Source organism: Equus quagga, chromosome 19 (assembly GCF_021613505.1).
Source record: "Equus quagga isolate Etosha38 chromosome 19, UCLA_HA_Equagga_1.0, whole genome shotgun sequence".
Lineage (NCBI taxonomy): Eukaryota > Metazoa > Chordata > Mammalia > Perissodactyla > Equidae > Equus > Equus quagga.
This window is the reverse complement of record NC_060285.1, coordinates 36,062,192-36,076,572: the sequence shown is the minus strand read 5'-3', so window position 1 is coordinate 36,076,572 and position 14,381 is coordinate 36,062,192. Positions and strand designations below refer to the sequence as shown.

The following is a 14,381-nucleotide window of genomic DNA, read 5'->3' as shown; positions in this document are numbered from 1 at the left end:
ACATTGGTTTGCATGGGAAGGAAGAAATGGACATTATGAACCTTCCTTGGAAAAATACATTTGTGTTCCTTCAAGAGCCATGCTTCTCATGGGGCATCCCCAACTGGCCTACTGCCTTTATGGCTGCCACTATGCTTTAGAGATAATCCTGCCTTCTCCCAAAGGGTGTACTTGTGCAGTATTCTCTCCTATACAGAGGTCAGACCCAACTGCTCCCAGGCTCAAATGGAGGCTGAGGGGCTCCTTCTTCCATTCTGTCATTGCACCATCCCTTAGAGCATTAGCCTCTTCTGCATGGTCACAGCTGATTGCAGGCATGGCTATCTGATAATGTGTTGGAGAGCAAAAGAAAGGAAGTTCAGGGTAAGGGTTTCCTTTTATGCAAATTACACACATCCATTCTGCTCACATTTCATTGGTGAGAACTTAATTATGTGGCCAAACCTAGCCACAAGAGAAAGTGGGAAATATTTCATCTAGCCAGCAGCCATGTACCAAGGAAGAAGGGAAAACTGGACGGTACTAGGGGAGCAATCAGCAATCTCCACCATATTATTTATATTGTTTTCATTGTTTACTCTTACATTTCTATTTATAATAAGTTGTTTTGCATAGTTCGATGAAATAAAAATAGCATCCATGTTCTTGCTATGCCCACAATTAGAAATAAACTTATTTTTTTTTATCATGGATCCCTTATCAGGGGTCCTCCATCAAACAGCATCAAGTTGTATTTGCTACAACTGTAAAGAGACAAGCAAAACTTGGGTTTCCCTTGTTTTGAGAAACAAACTGGCAAAGTTAAATAAACGCATAACACATTCTTCCCTCTTTGGTTATATAAACAGTTATTTACAAACTAGTTTGAAATTTAATAGAGGTAATGTGGCAACATTTTTAAAGATATGGTGTATTCAGTATTGAAGTTATTGCTCTACTTCAGAGATCCCCTCATTGTCTCTTGGGATGAATGCAGGTAACTTGTTGCCTATTCAGGATGTCTGTGTGTGTGTGTGTGTGTCTGTGTGTGTACGCACATTTCTCTATCAGAGTCTATTTTACCTTAGAAGCATGTGGAATTCTTGCAAACTTAAGATGCACAGCTAAATTTCTTGTCATCGAGTCTGTAAGTGATATTTCAAATATTTTATTTTTATATTTCTTACCCCGGCTGAACTTGACCAAAAAAAAAGAAAAGCAATACAAAAAGTAAAACACAACCCTCCAGACCTCTCCAGACTTTTCCATCTCCTTTGTGCCTGAGAGTTGAAATTGCCAAGTTGAGTGAATGAAGCTGCACCTCCAATGAATTCCCAAATGTCTCATAGAGAACAGGGAAGAAGAGGCACTGAAATATTTTTATAACTCTTGCCTCAAACTTTTTTCTGTGTATTAAAAAAGTTGTCAGCTTATTTTTGAGTTTGTTTCTGTGAGGGTCTAGAAGGTACCAAGGGATTGGAACAGATGAGTTTATGCTCAGCTTGTGCTTGCTAAATCTCTGCAGAGGAAACTTCTCTCCTGCCCCTCTTCCCTGAACAACGGAAGAAGTAAATTAAGGTCTAGGAAATGCAGAGAACACTAATAAGCTCCCCCAAACTAGGGCAGTGGTAAGTAGGGGAAGGAGGAAGAGATATTTTTGAGAAATATTTAGGAGATCAAATGGGCAGTATTTGGTGATTCCTTAAGAGGGGCAAGGAAGGAAGGAGGAGAGAGGAGTTTGTAGCTAGGATGGCTAAGTGGATTCTGGCGCTTGTTTTTTAAATAGGGAATCTTGAAGGACAAGCATATCTGATGGGCAAGGTAATGCATTGAAGTTGGCTAACGGATATCCTGGATGCCTATCAGGCAGCTGAATATGAGCCTGAAGATTGGAGGAGAGGGCAGGGCTGGAGATGCAGGATTGAAGGTGTTGAAAAAACCCAGAGAGAAGATGTACAATAGATGTTCTAAACCTATAGGCCTTGGAAAGATCTCAGGAGGTTTTGTGATTCCCAAACTTGACGTATTCATGCCAGTTAGAAAGGAAGTTTGCAAGGGTTACTAAGAAGAATTCTTCAAGAGGTGGGTTGATTGTGTGTGTGTATGTGGTGTCTGTGTCTGTGTGTATGTGTGTTTAAGCTAGAGCCTTCAGCATTGGCTGATGGATTTGATGTAGGGTGTAGGAGAAAAAAGTCAAGATGACTCTGTGTTTTTTGGCCTGAGCAACTTTCAGAAGGGTGGAGTTGCCATGTCCTGAGATGGGGAAGACTCCCCAAGGAGCAAGTTTATTGAGCGAGCGAGCGGACAGAAAGAATGAGTGATTTTTATAGAAACGCAGCTTTATAACTTTATCACAGCAACTCAACGAACGATCATGTGTTTCTAAGCCTTGCTAGACCACTGTAATGAACAAACTAATTTGCATTTAGTGGCTTCCCATTTGCATGTAAGCCATGTATTATAAAGCAGTTAGCCTTGCAAGTAGGTTAAATATGCCTCCAGGAAACCCTCTTCACAATATTAATTTGCTTTAACAAGCACTTTCTTCTTAGATGTTAGAAATGGAAATTTAAACTGAAAGAACACTGCCACCAGATCTGAAGTCAGAACCGATGATTTCTTACTGTTAGAAAAGTTTGACATCATGAGCATGCATGTGACTGAGAGAAAGACCTTGCAAATGTCACAGATGTACCCCTTTGAACCAACACAAATACGGTTGCTTTCATTCAATTTGCTTTGCAGATACCTCCCAGATTATTCAAGTATGCCTTCTACGTATCTAGGAGAGTGTAGAGTTTATAGTTTTTCGAGCCTCGGTTTGGAATAATATACTCTTTGCTACATTCAGGAAGTTTACCATAGGTATACACCAAAGGATGTGTGGTGTTATCGGTGTGAGAGAGATGAAGCCACCGTGAGGGGCAGCATGTAGGGGCTGCTTCATTCACTAAAGTCCTTAAGATGGCCTTCAGGCCCTGCATGATCTGTTCTCAAGTGGTCTTTGCCATCACATCTCACATTTCTCTTTCCTTTGCTCTCTGAGCACTGTCAGCCTGGTTTTCTATCAGAGTCGTCAACATGCCATGCTTAGTGCCAACTCAGGACTTTGAACTTCTCCCTCTACCTCCTTCATCTGTTAATTTGTACTTATTCATTTGATCTCAACTTGGCAATCATCAGGGCGAACTTCTCTGAACTGCACTTGCTCCCTACACGTGGCTTCATATTTACAGTTCCTGTCATAGTTGATCTTTATTTAGTTGTATGATTATTTTGGTTGCTCATTTCCCTGAAAAGAGTATGGACTCCATGAGGACAGAGTCTAGGTTTGTGTAGTTCAACATCACATCCATTACAACAGCACAGTGTCTGTCCATGGTGAGCGCTTAATCAATAGTTGTTGAATGAATATATGAAGATAGGTGATCTGCCTGAAGCCACACACCTAACTAGAGGCAGAGCCAAAGTTTTGATTCAAGCTACTCGTCATCTAACGAGAAAGCAGGAGAGATGAGATTTAGTTTGCTTTGTCCTAGAAAGGATATAATGAAGTTATTTGCAAATAATTATTATGGGAAATTTGTTCTTCTCCAAACACACACACACACATGCAAGTGGTAGCTAAGCCTTATAAGACATAAATCAATTGTAGTACAATTGTACCTAATCCCTCCACTGTTCTCCAGGCTTTATCTTTCCCCTGGGCTCACAGCTGCTTTCTACCTATCTGCACATGGGGGTACCATGGGGCCTTCAAGGACAGCACGCCTTCGTTCATTTAACACGTATTTATTGCATATCTGTTCGTCAGCAGCATTGCTGTAGGCATTAGGAACTAGCAGTAAATACAGTAAATAAAGTCCCTTCTATTTACAAAAAGGATTTTTATTCTGGTGGTGGGAAGTACATAAAAACATGAAATATCATTAAATGATGCATGTTATGAGGAAAACAAAGCATAAGCCATAAGAAAATAAGACATGGTCAGGGGGGCACATACTTTGGATAGGATAATCACTTATTAGCTTCTCTAAAAGGTGAGATGTAATCCGAGACTGAAATAGCAAGGAGCCAGCCCTGCAAAAATGTGGAGAGGAGCCGCTTATGTAAAGGCCTGAAGACAAGATGGAAGGAAGCTTGAAGCAGAAGGAAGGCCAAGGTGGAGGGAGCATATGAGTGAGAGAGGGAGGGCAAAAGCTGAAGTTAGAGGGCTAAGTAGGAAAGACTTAGGGAAAGACTTTGATTTTATTTTAAGTACAGAAAGAAACCTCTTGGATGATTTAAGTGTGAGAATAAAATAATTTTATTTAAATTTTTCAAAGATGTCTGGGGCTACTGTGTGGAGAATGAATTATTGGGACAAGCTGGAAGCAGAGACAGTTAATCTGCCATTGCAGTAGTCCATGCGATGGAAGGTGATGGTTTGGTCCCAGGTAGAAATGGAACAAAATGGATGTATTCAGAATAACTGACTCCATCCTTCCATCCCAGAACATCTCTTCCTCCTGGATTCTTCATATTAGTTATTACATTTACCCTCCACTCAAGTGGCCAAGCTAATAATTTTAGAGTTCTCTTCACTTTTCTTTTCTTTTTCCTCCCCTCAACCAACAGATCACCAAATCCTATCAGATAGCGACCAAAAATGGCTTATGGTGATATTTCTTCTTCGTTTTTCATTTCAGCGCCTTCCTTGGGGTTCCATAATTCTTCACACGAAATTTTTAAGGGTTCTTTAACTGCTGTTTCTGCTTCAAATCTCAGGTCCTTCAAATCTACACTCTAATTCTGCCACAAGAGCTGCATCTTTATAAAACACGTTCCTTTCAAATTATTATTATAAATACTTTTGAATTTCTCATTGCTGATAATAATCCTTTCTCACACTTTTTTCTAGAAACAAAACCGTTTTTCTAACAAAAGTTTTATCAGAAACCAAATATGTAAATGATGAGCTCTCCTTAGCAAGGATGCCCATCTCCCCCTCCATGCATACAACCATAGTGCTACAAGGCGCTTCCTCTTACTACTTCCCAACCTCCTAGCACCACTTGCCATCCATGAACTCAACATACTCTAAAATTCCATGCATTTTACCCTTCGATTCCTTTGAAATTCCTCTGCCCGTACGCCCTGCTCTGTTCTTCTCCCTGGCCCCATGACCTCATCCTGGAAAATCTATATCAAGTATCACCTCTGCGTACTGCAGTGTAGGGCTAATCATAAAGAAGGTAGAAACAACCTCAATGCCACTGCGAAGACTTGTGAGATTAGGGTATGTCATACCCTTTTAATGAATTTAGAGTAAATTAGAGTATGTCACATCTTTGAATGAACGCTCAATGAAGATGCTATACTAAGAGATCCATTTCTATTGCTGAGATAGAGTGATTTTTCTTTATAATCATCAGGTTTTCTTAATGCCAATCTTCCTATAAAGGTTTAATGCTTTTTTCATGCGTTTCTACTTTGCAAAAGAATGAAATATGACATATTTTCCTTTCCCAACTATTTCCCAGGGAGCTCCTAGTTTCTTGATTGAAAGCTTAATTTCATTCTTTTTTCTTACACAGTAGGTGTTATTCTTTGGCATTTATAGTAAAGATTTATAACACTAATGAAAATTTCCAAACTAAATAGAAACAACCCCATAGGCAAACAAATGAATATATTTAATTTTTGTCTCTAATAAAATTCTTACTATGCACAATATCCCCTCAGTCTCCTCACTTTGGATTTTAAATGTGCACTTGTAACTTAGAGCCAAAGTTTAAGCATATGCTGTTCAAATTTTCTTGAGCTACTATTAATATAGTTTACATTTTCCTAGAGCCCAAATTCCTCCAGCATTAGGAACGGAAAAGAAAAATCTTTGTGTTCTCTGCTCTCTGCACAGATGTTTATGTTTCCTTAGATGCCTCTTGAGAGTAAGGCAGATTAAGAGATTCTCCAAGGCCTATTATTGCGCTTCTTCAAATGAAGAATTCACAAAACAGAACTTATATTCCACCAATTAAAAGGAAATATATGTTGTTGATTTTCTTCCACCTTTGGGCTACCTTACCCTTACAAATATTGCATTTTCACCCTTGATCTAGTTTTTTTTTTTCCTTTAAGCAAGTAGCACCTGGAAGTTTACACATTACCACTGATGTTTTACAGCTGTTCTTTAGGTAACACATTGTAAAATAGTATCTTACATTTCTGTAGACTTTTACAATTTTGCAAATTGTTTGGATACCTACTCTATTACTTAGTCCTCATAATACCTAACAAGGAAAACAAGATCTGTTTTTGCCAAATTTTTGTTTTGTTTAGGAAACTGACTTTACAATGTTGAGTAATTTTTCCAAAGTCATATGGGTAGTAAATGTTAAAGTCGAGGTTAAAGTCCAGGTCTTCCTAATTCAGAACTGCTAATCCAGAACTCTTCCCACTTGCCATTTTGGAGATGGTTTTGGTCTATTTGTCTGAAAACGTTTCCTCCTCATTCAGGAGTGAGGTCTGAAGTCTTTGTTATTTTCTGAGGTCTTTATAATCTGAGCTCTTTTTGTTATTTTCAGCAAGAATGATCTGTATGAACAAAATGTAATTATATAGATAAAGCAGCTTGGAGAAAAAATACTATTGAAATGTTTCCTAAACTAAATAATGTGTGTGGAGCTATTCTACGTTTTACTTCCCCCCCCCCACACACTAACAAATACTAGCAAGAATGGTCTGCAATCAAAATAATTTTTACACTTATAACACCTAATAATCACCAAGCTAACTATTATCAACCCTCTCCCAGAAAGTGAGCATGGCACTGCCAGCACATGCTAGATGCTTCTGATTGATTAGCAAATTATTTTATTATTGGATTGCTTTAGTGGCATTACAGTTCATGTTTTATAATCTTAGTTTTCTTTGTACTTCCATGGCTAGCTGAAAACAATATTGATCACATTTTTAATCAGTCTTCATTCAATAGGACTTGATAAATGAAAAGTAAATTTCTAAATCAAGTAAATTAAAATAACAGACATTTAGCATGATTGCTTGTGACATTTTGCATTCAAAGACAAAACGTCAGTAGAATATTTGGTGTGCTTAAATAATCTTGGACAGCAGTATTTTTAAATATCTAAGCATTATACTGTTTGTCAGCAATAGGACAATTATAAAGATATAAATAAAATATAAATTTTGGGTTTCTTCAAGTAGATATTGATTTATTTTCATTCTTAGAGCACATGAAGCAAGAAATGAAGGCTAAAGTAAGAATAATTTTATCGACCCCAAAGACATTTTATTGTGTTTCAGAAAAATCATCAAAAATTCATGTTAGTACAAACAGATTTTCTGTATTTCCCAATACCTCTGGCTCTTGTTCTCTTCATCTTTCAGTTAGCTTTATGCCCTTAAATTATAGTTATAGGATATTGTCAATCCAATCTATCCAAATGCTTGTGACAGACACTGTGAATCACTACCAGTGTTTCCCAAAATGGAAAAAAATCACTGTGTTACCACCATAATAAATTGGAATAGTAGAGTGGAAAGAGAGGAAATCGAGTGGAGAGAATTTGGGTTGGGACCCAGAAGTACTGATTACTCATTGTGTTACCTTGAACAACTTACTTAATCCTTCAGGGTCCAGGTCTCCCTGATCAATTGCAAGGATCAAAAGAGACCATGTAAGTATATATGCTTGGAAAATTTTAAAAGTAGCAAACACATGTAAGGTACCTGTAGTATAATTAATGCAAGACAGACTTTGTGACTCATGGAGAGACTAAGCCTAAAGATCTAGGGGCTTTGCAAACAATGTATATTGAACAAATGATTGCCCTGAAAATGAAAGAGATTTTAATGTTTAAGGTTAACAACCAGCAAAGCTGTTTCACTCAAGAAATTGCGTGAAGAAAGCAGATAACAAATTCGTATTATGAAGATAATTTGATAATTCTAAAATATTGCAGTTGGCAGACAATAATCCATACATGACTAGCTTACATGTTGACATTAGTTCCTTGCAACTAGGTGCCCTTTGCTACTTTCAAGCCCTTAGAGCACATGTACCTGTGGGTGCATTTGTGCCCACCTGAGAAAAAGTTTGATTTTGGATAGAGAGCAAGGAAGGTAGGCACGTGAGTCCCTTATCCATCCTGTGAACATCAGTCCTGGCAGCGTGGGAGGCATGCTATTTTTTGCTTTTCTCTAAGTGAAGAAAGCAACAAACATCTGGGTCTGTGAAGTAGCAGGGCTTGGTACTCTAATTTGCTGCTTAATGATAAAGGGAGAAAATAGATGAAGGAAAGCAAATTCCTGCCTTCTCATTTTGTGGGGATGAAATTAGAGTTTATCTTGGCAAGAGGTAGAAGTGCTCTGCTGACAACATAATATTAAATTGAAATTTCCCTGAAATATAAGAAAGCGGTTGTGTCAAAATGCAAAACAGTCCTGTGTGTGATAAGTGTTCTTATAGGAAAAGCACTACAAACTTCTGATAAATAAACTGAGTTGTGTAGTGATTCTCAATTGTGAGCTAAACGTGGTGGAGTGCCGCCAAAAGTGGATAACATTCCAGGAGGATGTCAGAGTATCTCATGAGCTGTCTGTAGGCTTTTGTTTATGTTACTTATCTGTATTTGCTACTTCTTCTCTTCCCTTGAGTTTGAAAACACTTTGAGAGCAAGATCCACTTTCCTTTTAACTCCTCCTGTTACTTGGAATGGCATCATACACAGGATACGGGCTCCATAATTGCTGCTAACCAAGTCTTCATTAATATGCCACCCTCGAATTTTGAAGCCGACTCTTAAAACTGTCAACATTTCAATGACTTTTATAATAACAAAGACTTCTACTTCTGTCTGTACAGCAGAGCACAGAGATTCCCCCCTGTAGAGGGTAGAATAATGTTCTCCTTCTGAAATGCTGTTGGGCTTTCAAGAGGGAGATAAGAACCACTCTTCCAAAGAGGGGATGAGATTGGGAAGCAAAAAAGGAAAACAACTTCAAACTGGAGTGTGTGATTCTAAGTGGTGAGCCACCTGTAGAAGCAGGGTTATCCTGAGCATGGAGTCAATAGCAAGCAGCCCTGCCTTCCGGTTGATGAACCTTGTGCCGGCACCAATAAGGTGAAGCCAAGCCTGTAATTGAGTCAAGACCGTCAAAGGAGAACGTGTAGTTTCAGGTTGGCAGAGTTCCCTGGCCATTTGCAGAGGCAGATGCAAATCCTCTCTGGAGCAAAGCATCCCCCATTCAAGCCTGCTGGAATCCTCAGACTAAGATCAGGCAATTTGTTAAAGAAAACTCGAAGATCACTAAGACCACAAGGAAGGAACCACCATGAATGAAAGTCAGCAGAAACAAAACATTTAGGCCTCTAAAGACTGCAGATATTGAAATTCTCAGAAGCAGAATATAGAATCTATCAAAAACACGATAGAAACTAGACTTTTGGTGGTAAACATGATGCATTCTATACAGAAGTCAAAATATAAGGATATACACCTGAAACTTATAAAATGTTATAAACCAATGTAACCTCAATAAAATCAAAAAGAAGAATCTGTCAGAAACAGAATATTGTGTGAAATATTTAAGAAATAAATGATAGTTGAAAGGAAAAGAATTATTGAAATCTAAACTCAGTGTTTAGGTTAAAAGCAGATTAGTTACAAATAAGAGTATCAGTGACATTGAAGATATGTGTGAGCAAATTACCTAGGATGCCACAAAAAAAAAAAGAAAATGAAGACTATGAAAGAGAAGTTAAGACTAGAGAATACAATGAGAAGATCTAATATCTATTCGGAGCCCCAGAAGTAGAGAATAGTGAATATCCCAGAATTTTATAAGTTGGTTAGAAGATACACAGCACAATATGTCTCAAATTGAGTAAATAGAAATCTACACCTGAGCCTAGCTAGCATGGTGATATTATAGAATACCAGAGACAAGATGATAATGTAAACACAGCCAGAAAAAAAGGAAAACTTACCTATGAAGAAATGCTAATTCGACCAAGAACACATAAAATCAACAGCAACCATGAAAGACACAGACAACGAAATAATCTCTCTAAGATGTTAAGAAAAAAAATTCTATAATACCCTCTCTTAGCATCCAGGAATATCTTTCAACAATGATGGTAAAATAAAGACACATTAGATAATCAAAAATTGAAAGATATTACCATCAACAACATTTTACTAAAGAAATCTCAAAACATCTACTTCAGGAAGAATGGAAATTCCAGAAGGGGAAGCTAAAATCCAAAAAAGAATGGTGAGCAAAGGAAACAGCAAATGTGATAAGCATAAATAATCTAATGACAGTGGTGATTTTTGTGTGGTTAATGCTGGGGCATAGGATGCTATAGACATCTTATTCACGTGCCCTGACTCGACTTCAGCTGAAGGAGTATGGCAGAAGGGAGCTTTTTCTCTGAGTACGTGGGACTCTCTTTTGACTCATGCTAGCAGAGGAGCCTAGTAGAGGCATGGTCTTACCATAGATTTGTAAAATATATAATCTAATCTATGACACATAGAATATGTTAACATATATGTAAGTAAACATGCATAATAATAAACAGTTAAATTTATGCCTGTGAACACATCATGAAACTCTAAAACTGATAATTGCCAATAACTTCCATCTACCTGTGTGCTTCTTCCCTTTCCTGTCCCTGTGCCCCACACCCACACGAGATAATCACTATTTGAATCACCACACTGAATACTAAAATTTAGTTTGTAAATGCAAAATACTACTACTAGCTATCATGTTAAATATATAGTTGTTTAATTTACTTGATTTATAGGTTTATTGAATTCTACTGAGTGGACACCAAATAAAGATGTGATCAATATTGCTTTTAGCTAGCCATTGAAGTAACAAGGAAAATTAATATTATAAAACGTGAACTACGAGGCTGCTAGAGCAATCTAATAGTATAAGTAAGAATTGTGTTAATGATTAGAAACCTTTCAGGACTTGCTTTTGGTGCCGTGCTTGGTTTCTTGGTACGTGTTCCAGTAGCTTAAATAACAGCTGCCTTAGTGCTTAAAATTAGGTGTTAATGAGTGCAGATTATCTTTAAAAAATTAATGTTACTGAAAATGTTTTCCTAACTGAAGCCCATTCTTACTAGTATTTGTTAATAAAATTGTTGTGTTGTTTTCTCCCTTGCTACCATCAGGATTATCTCAGTCACCTCAAAAGGCCCAGGTCTCATGGGTCATCCGTCATCCCCAAAATCTAATCCCCAGAAAACTGCATATCTATCTTTTGCCTGTGTCACCCATCACTCCACAGCTCTTGAAATATTTTACTAACTTTGGTCTCCCAAGAGAGCCTTCTTACCTGATAGCTGTTTTTTTCCACCTCCATGATCTCCTTTCACACATCCCACTACCTGACTACCTTCTCCAGCTGTGGCAGCAAGTTCCCAAATGCCTCAGCCACACCCAGGGCCTACAATCCATGGAAGTCACCAGGGTTTCAATGTTCTTGACCACATGATCCTCATATCTCTCTTAATTTAGATTAAATTCCAAGGTCAATCATTATAATCACTCCCTTGCACATAGGTCAACTCCTTTGTTTCTTTTTGCCTCATCATACCTGTTTGGCCAAATCAACACCTAGTTACATCCACCTCTGCCTACTGCATATCTATCTTGAAGCTAAACATAGCTAGAGAAAAACACAACTCACTTTAACTCAATATCACTAACCTCAAGTGAACCCTCAGTGCTGGGTGGCAATCATACTGTAGTTTTCTAGTCTATTCTCTCTGACATTTTTCTACATAACTTCATACTTTACTGTCTCACCTGAAATTTCCAACATTTATTCTTCCATTGCCACATTCAACTGGTGATCTTGCTTCCTCTTTCATTGAGAATATAGAAGTAGTCAGAGAGAACTTCCACAAGCTTCCATCACGTCTAACCATCTATTAGCATCTGTGCTTTTAAATGCTACATTTTCTCCTATTATTATAGATAAACTATCCAAAATTCTAGCTCAATCCAACCTCTTTATGTCTTCACTAGGTGCCTCTGTTCTTGACTACTTAAGGACATTGCTCCTGCAGTTACTCTCTCTCCCCCTCTGGCTCTGCCTCTCCCTCTGTTTCTCTGTCTCTGTCTCCCTGTCTCTCTCCTGTATTAACAAATTTTTCCTCTTTACCAGATTTTTCCCATCAGCATTTAAACATGATATTATTTCTCCCAGAATGGAAAAACAAAAAGCTTCTCAAGCCCATTTCTGCCTCTAGCTACCTCTCCAATTTCCTCCTTCCTTTTATAGCAAAACTTTTCCTTTTGATTTAGACCTACTCCAAACAGGCTTGTTCTCCAGTGATGTCACCAAAACTGCTCTTGTCAAAACTGCTAGAACGACACTCAGTGATATTAAATCTGTTTGTGTTCAGTTCTGATTTTGCTTGTCCTATCAGTATCATTTGACACGGATGATGACTCATTCCTCCTGGAAACAATTTCTTCACCTGGTTTCCGGGACACCCTCCCTCTGCTACCTCTTAACTCTGGTCCCTCTGATCCTTCATCCCCTTGACTGGTTCCTTCCCATCCATCCAATCTCTTAACCTTGAAATTCTTCTCTTTTTTTGACCCGCTTCACTCTTCTCTGTATACTCCCTCTTTGAGAGGTCTCATCCTCTCTCTTAGCCTTTAAATGGCATGGATACACGGCTGGCTCCCAAATTTATATTTCCAGCTGAGATCTCTTCTTTGGACTCCAGCCTAATCTATCCACTGCCTACTTAGTATCTCCACTTGTAGAGACCCCTCCAACTACTAGTCCAAAACTGAGCTCCTGATTTTCCTCCCACACCTGCTCCTCCATGATCTTTTCCATTGCAGTAAATTGCTTCATTCTTCTAGTTGCATAAACCAACTTCCACTGCTACTATCTTGTCTAAGATATCACTGTCGCCACTGACCTGTAAAACTGAAATTGACTCCTTCTTCATTAGTCTGCTTTCAACACAGCATTCAAAGCATGTCAGATCATGTCACTCGTGTCTAGCTTACTCTTTCACCTCCTTTAGTTCTTCACTCAAATGCTATCTTCTCCTAGAGGGCATTCCATATCTCCCTATTTAATATTGTAAAGTAGGGTTCAGCAAGCTTTGGTTGTAACAGGCCAGACAGTAAATATTTTAGGCTTTGCAGCCACAAGCTTCTGTTGCAACTACTCAGGTATGCCATTGTAGCGTGAAAGAAGCAATAGACAATACATACATGATTGAGTATGGCTATGTTCCAATAAAACTTTATTTATGGGCATTGAATTTTGAGTTTTATGTAATTTTCATGTGTCATGATGTATTACTCTTCCTTTTGAGTGTTTTCAACTATTTAAAAATGTAGGTTTTTGATGGGCCAGCAGTGGGATGCATGTGATCCACAGACTGTAGCTTGTTGGTCTCTCTCTTCACAAACATTCCTTATATACCTTCTTTGCTGTATTTCTTACCTTATTATGTATCACAGTATAGGATGCTATATATTTTACTTACTTTTTGTGTTTAATATCTATCTGTGTCTTACAAATAGAATATAAGCTTCATGAAGCCTGGAATTTTTAACTGTTTTGTATACTGGGAAATCCCCCATGTAGGTGCTCAATAATTAGATGTTAAATGAATGAATGAACAAATTACATTTCAAAAGGAAATAAAGAAAATTGCTATCATGGCTATGATCATTGAAGAGCTCAAGTTTATTTTAGAAGTTATAGTCAGAGGACTGCAGGAGAGAGACCATTTTAACCATTTGCAGCCTACAAAAGGCTCCTTCAGCAACTTTCTTATTAAATTTTTCTTTGCAATAAATGTCCTTTTTATCCTCCCTAAATCTCATTTGTTTAGTAAGAGATACCTTAATGCGTTGATCCACCTTTTCTCGGGTCTGTCATGCTCTTCTGTTCTCTCATGGTTCTCTGGGTTCTGGAGTGAAATAGACCTAGAGACTAGCCACATGCACTCCTCCTTCTTTCTCTGCTGGAGGCTGCCCTTTGATGTGGCCACTGTAAGTTATCATGTTCACTTAGCCTCCAGGACTTAATTTTCGAAGAATATTGCCTTTATAATTACCATTGAATTCCGACTTCTCTGGGATGAACCAAAGAAGTTAACACAGTTCTTAAATGTCTGTCTTTGACTGAAGTAAATAAAAGTGTTAAATTATAGGCATTAGAGCATAGCTTAATTTCTATGAGCCATTTCAAGATACTGAAATTGGATTTAATTATTATATGTAATGGACTTTAAGCATTTATGAGACAAACGGCCTACAATTTAATTAGATAGTGAAGTATTTATGAGATACTTTGTTTTAATAATCACTAATATGTAATAGCAGAAAATAATCTTG

General features: G+C 37.9%; 1 protein-coding gene across 2 annotated transcripts in view; it reads left to right on the top strand.

The window, feature by feature from the left end:
* TMTC2 (transmembrane O-mannosyltransferase targeting cadherins 2) overlaps positions 1 to 14,381 on the top strand; it is a 388,282-nt gene that overhangs the window by 359,469 nt on the left and 14,432 nt on the right. The gene's annotated exons all lie outside the window — the stretch shown is intronic.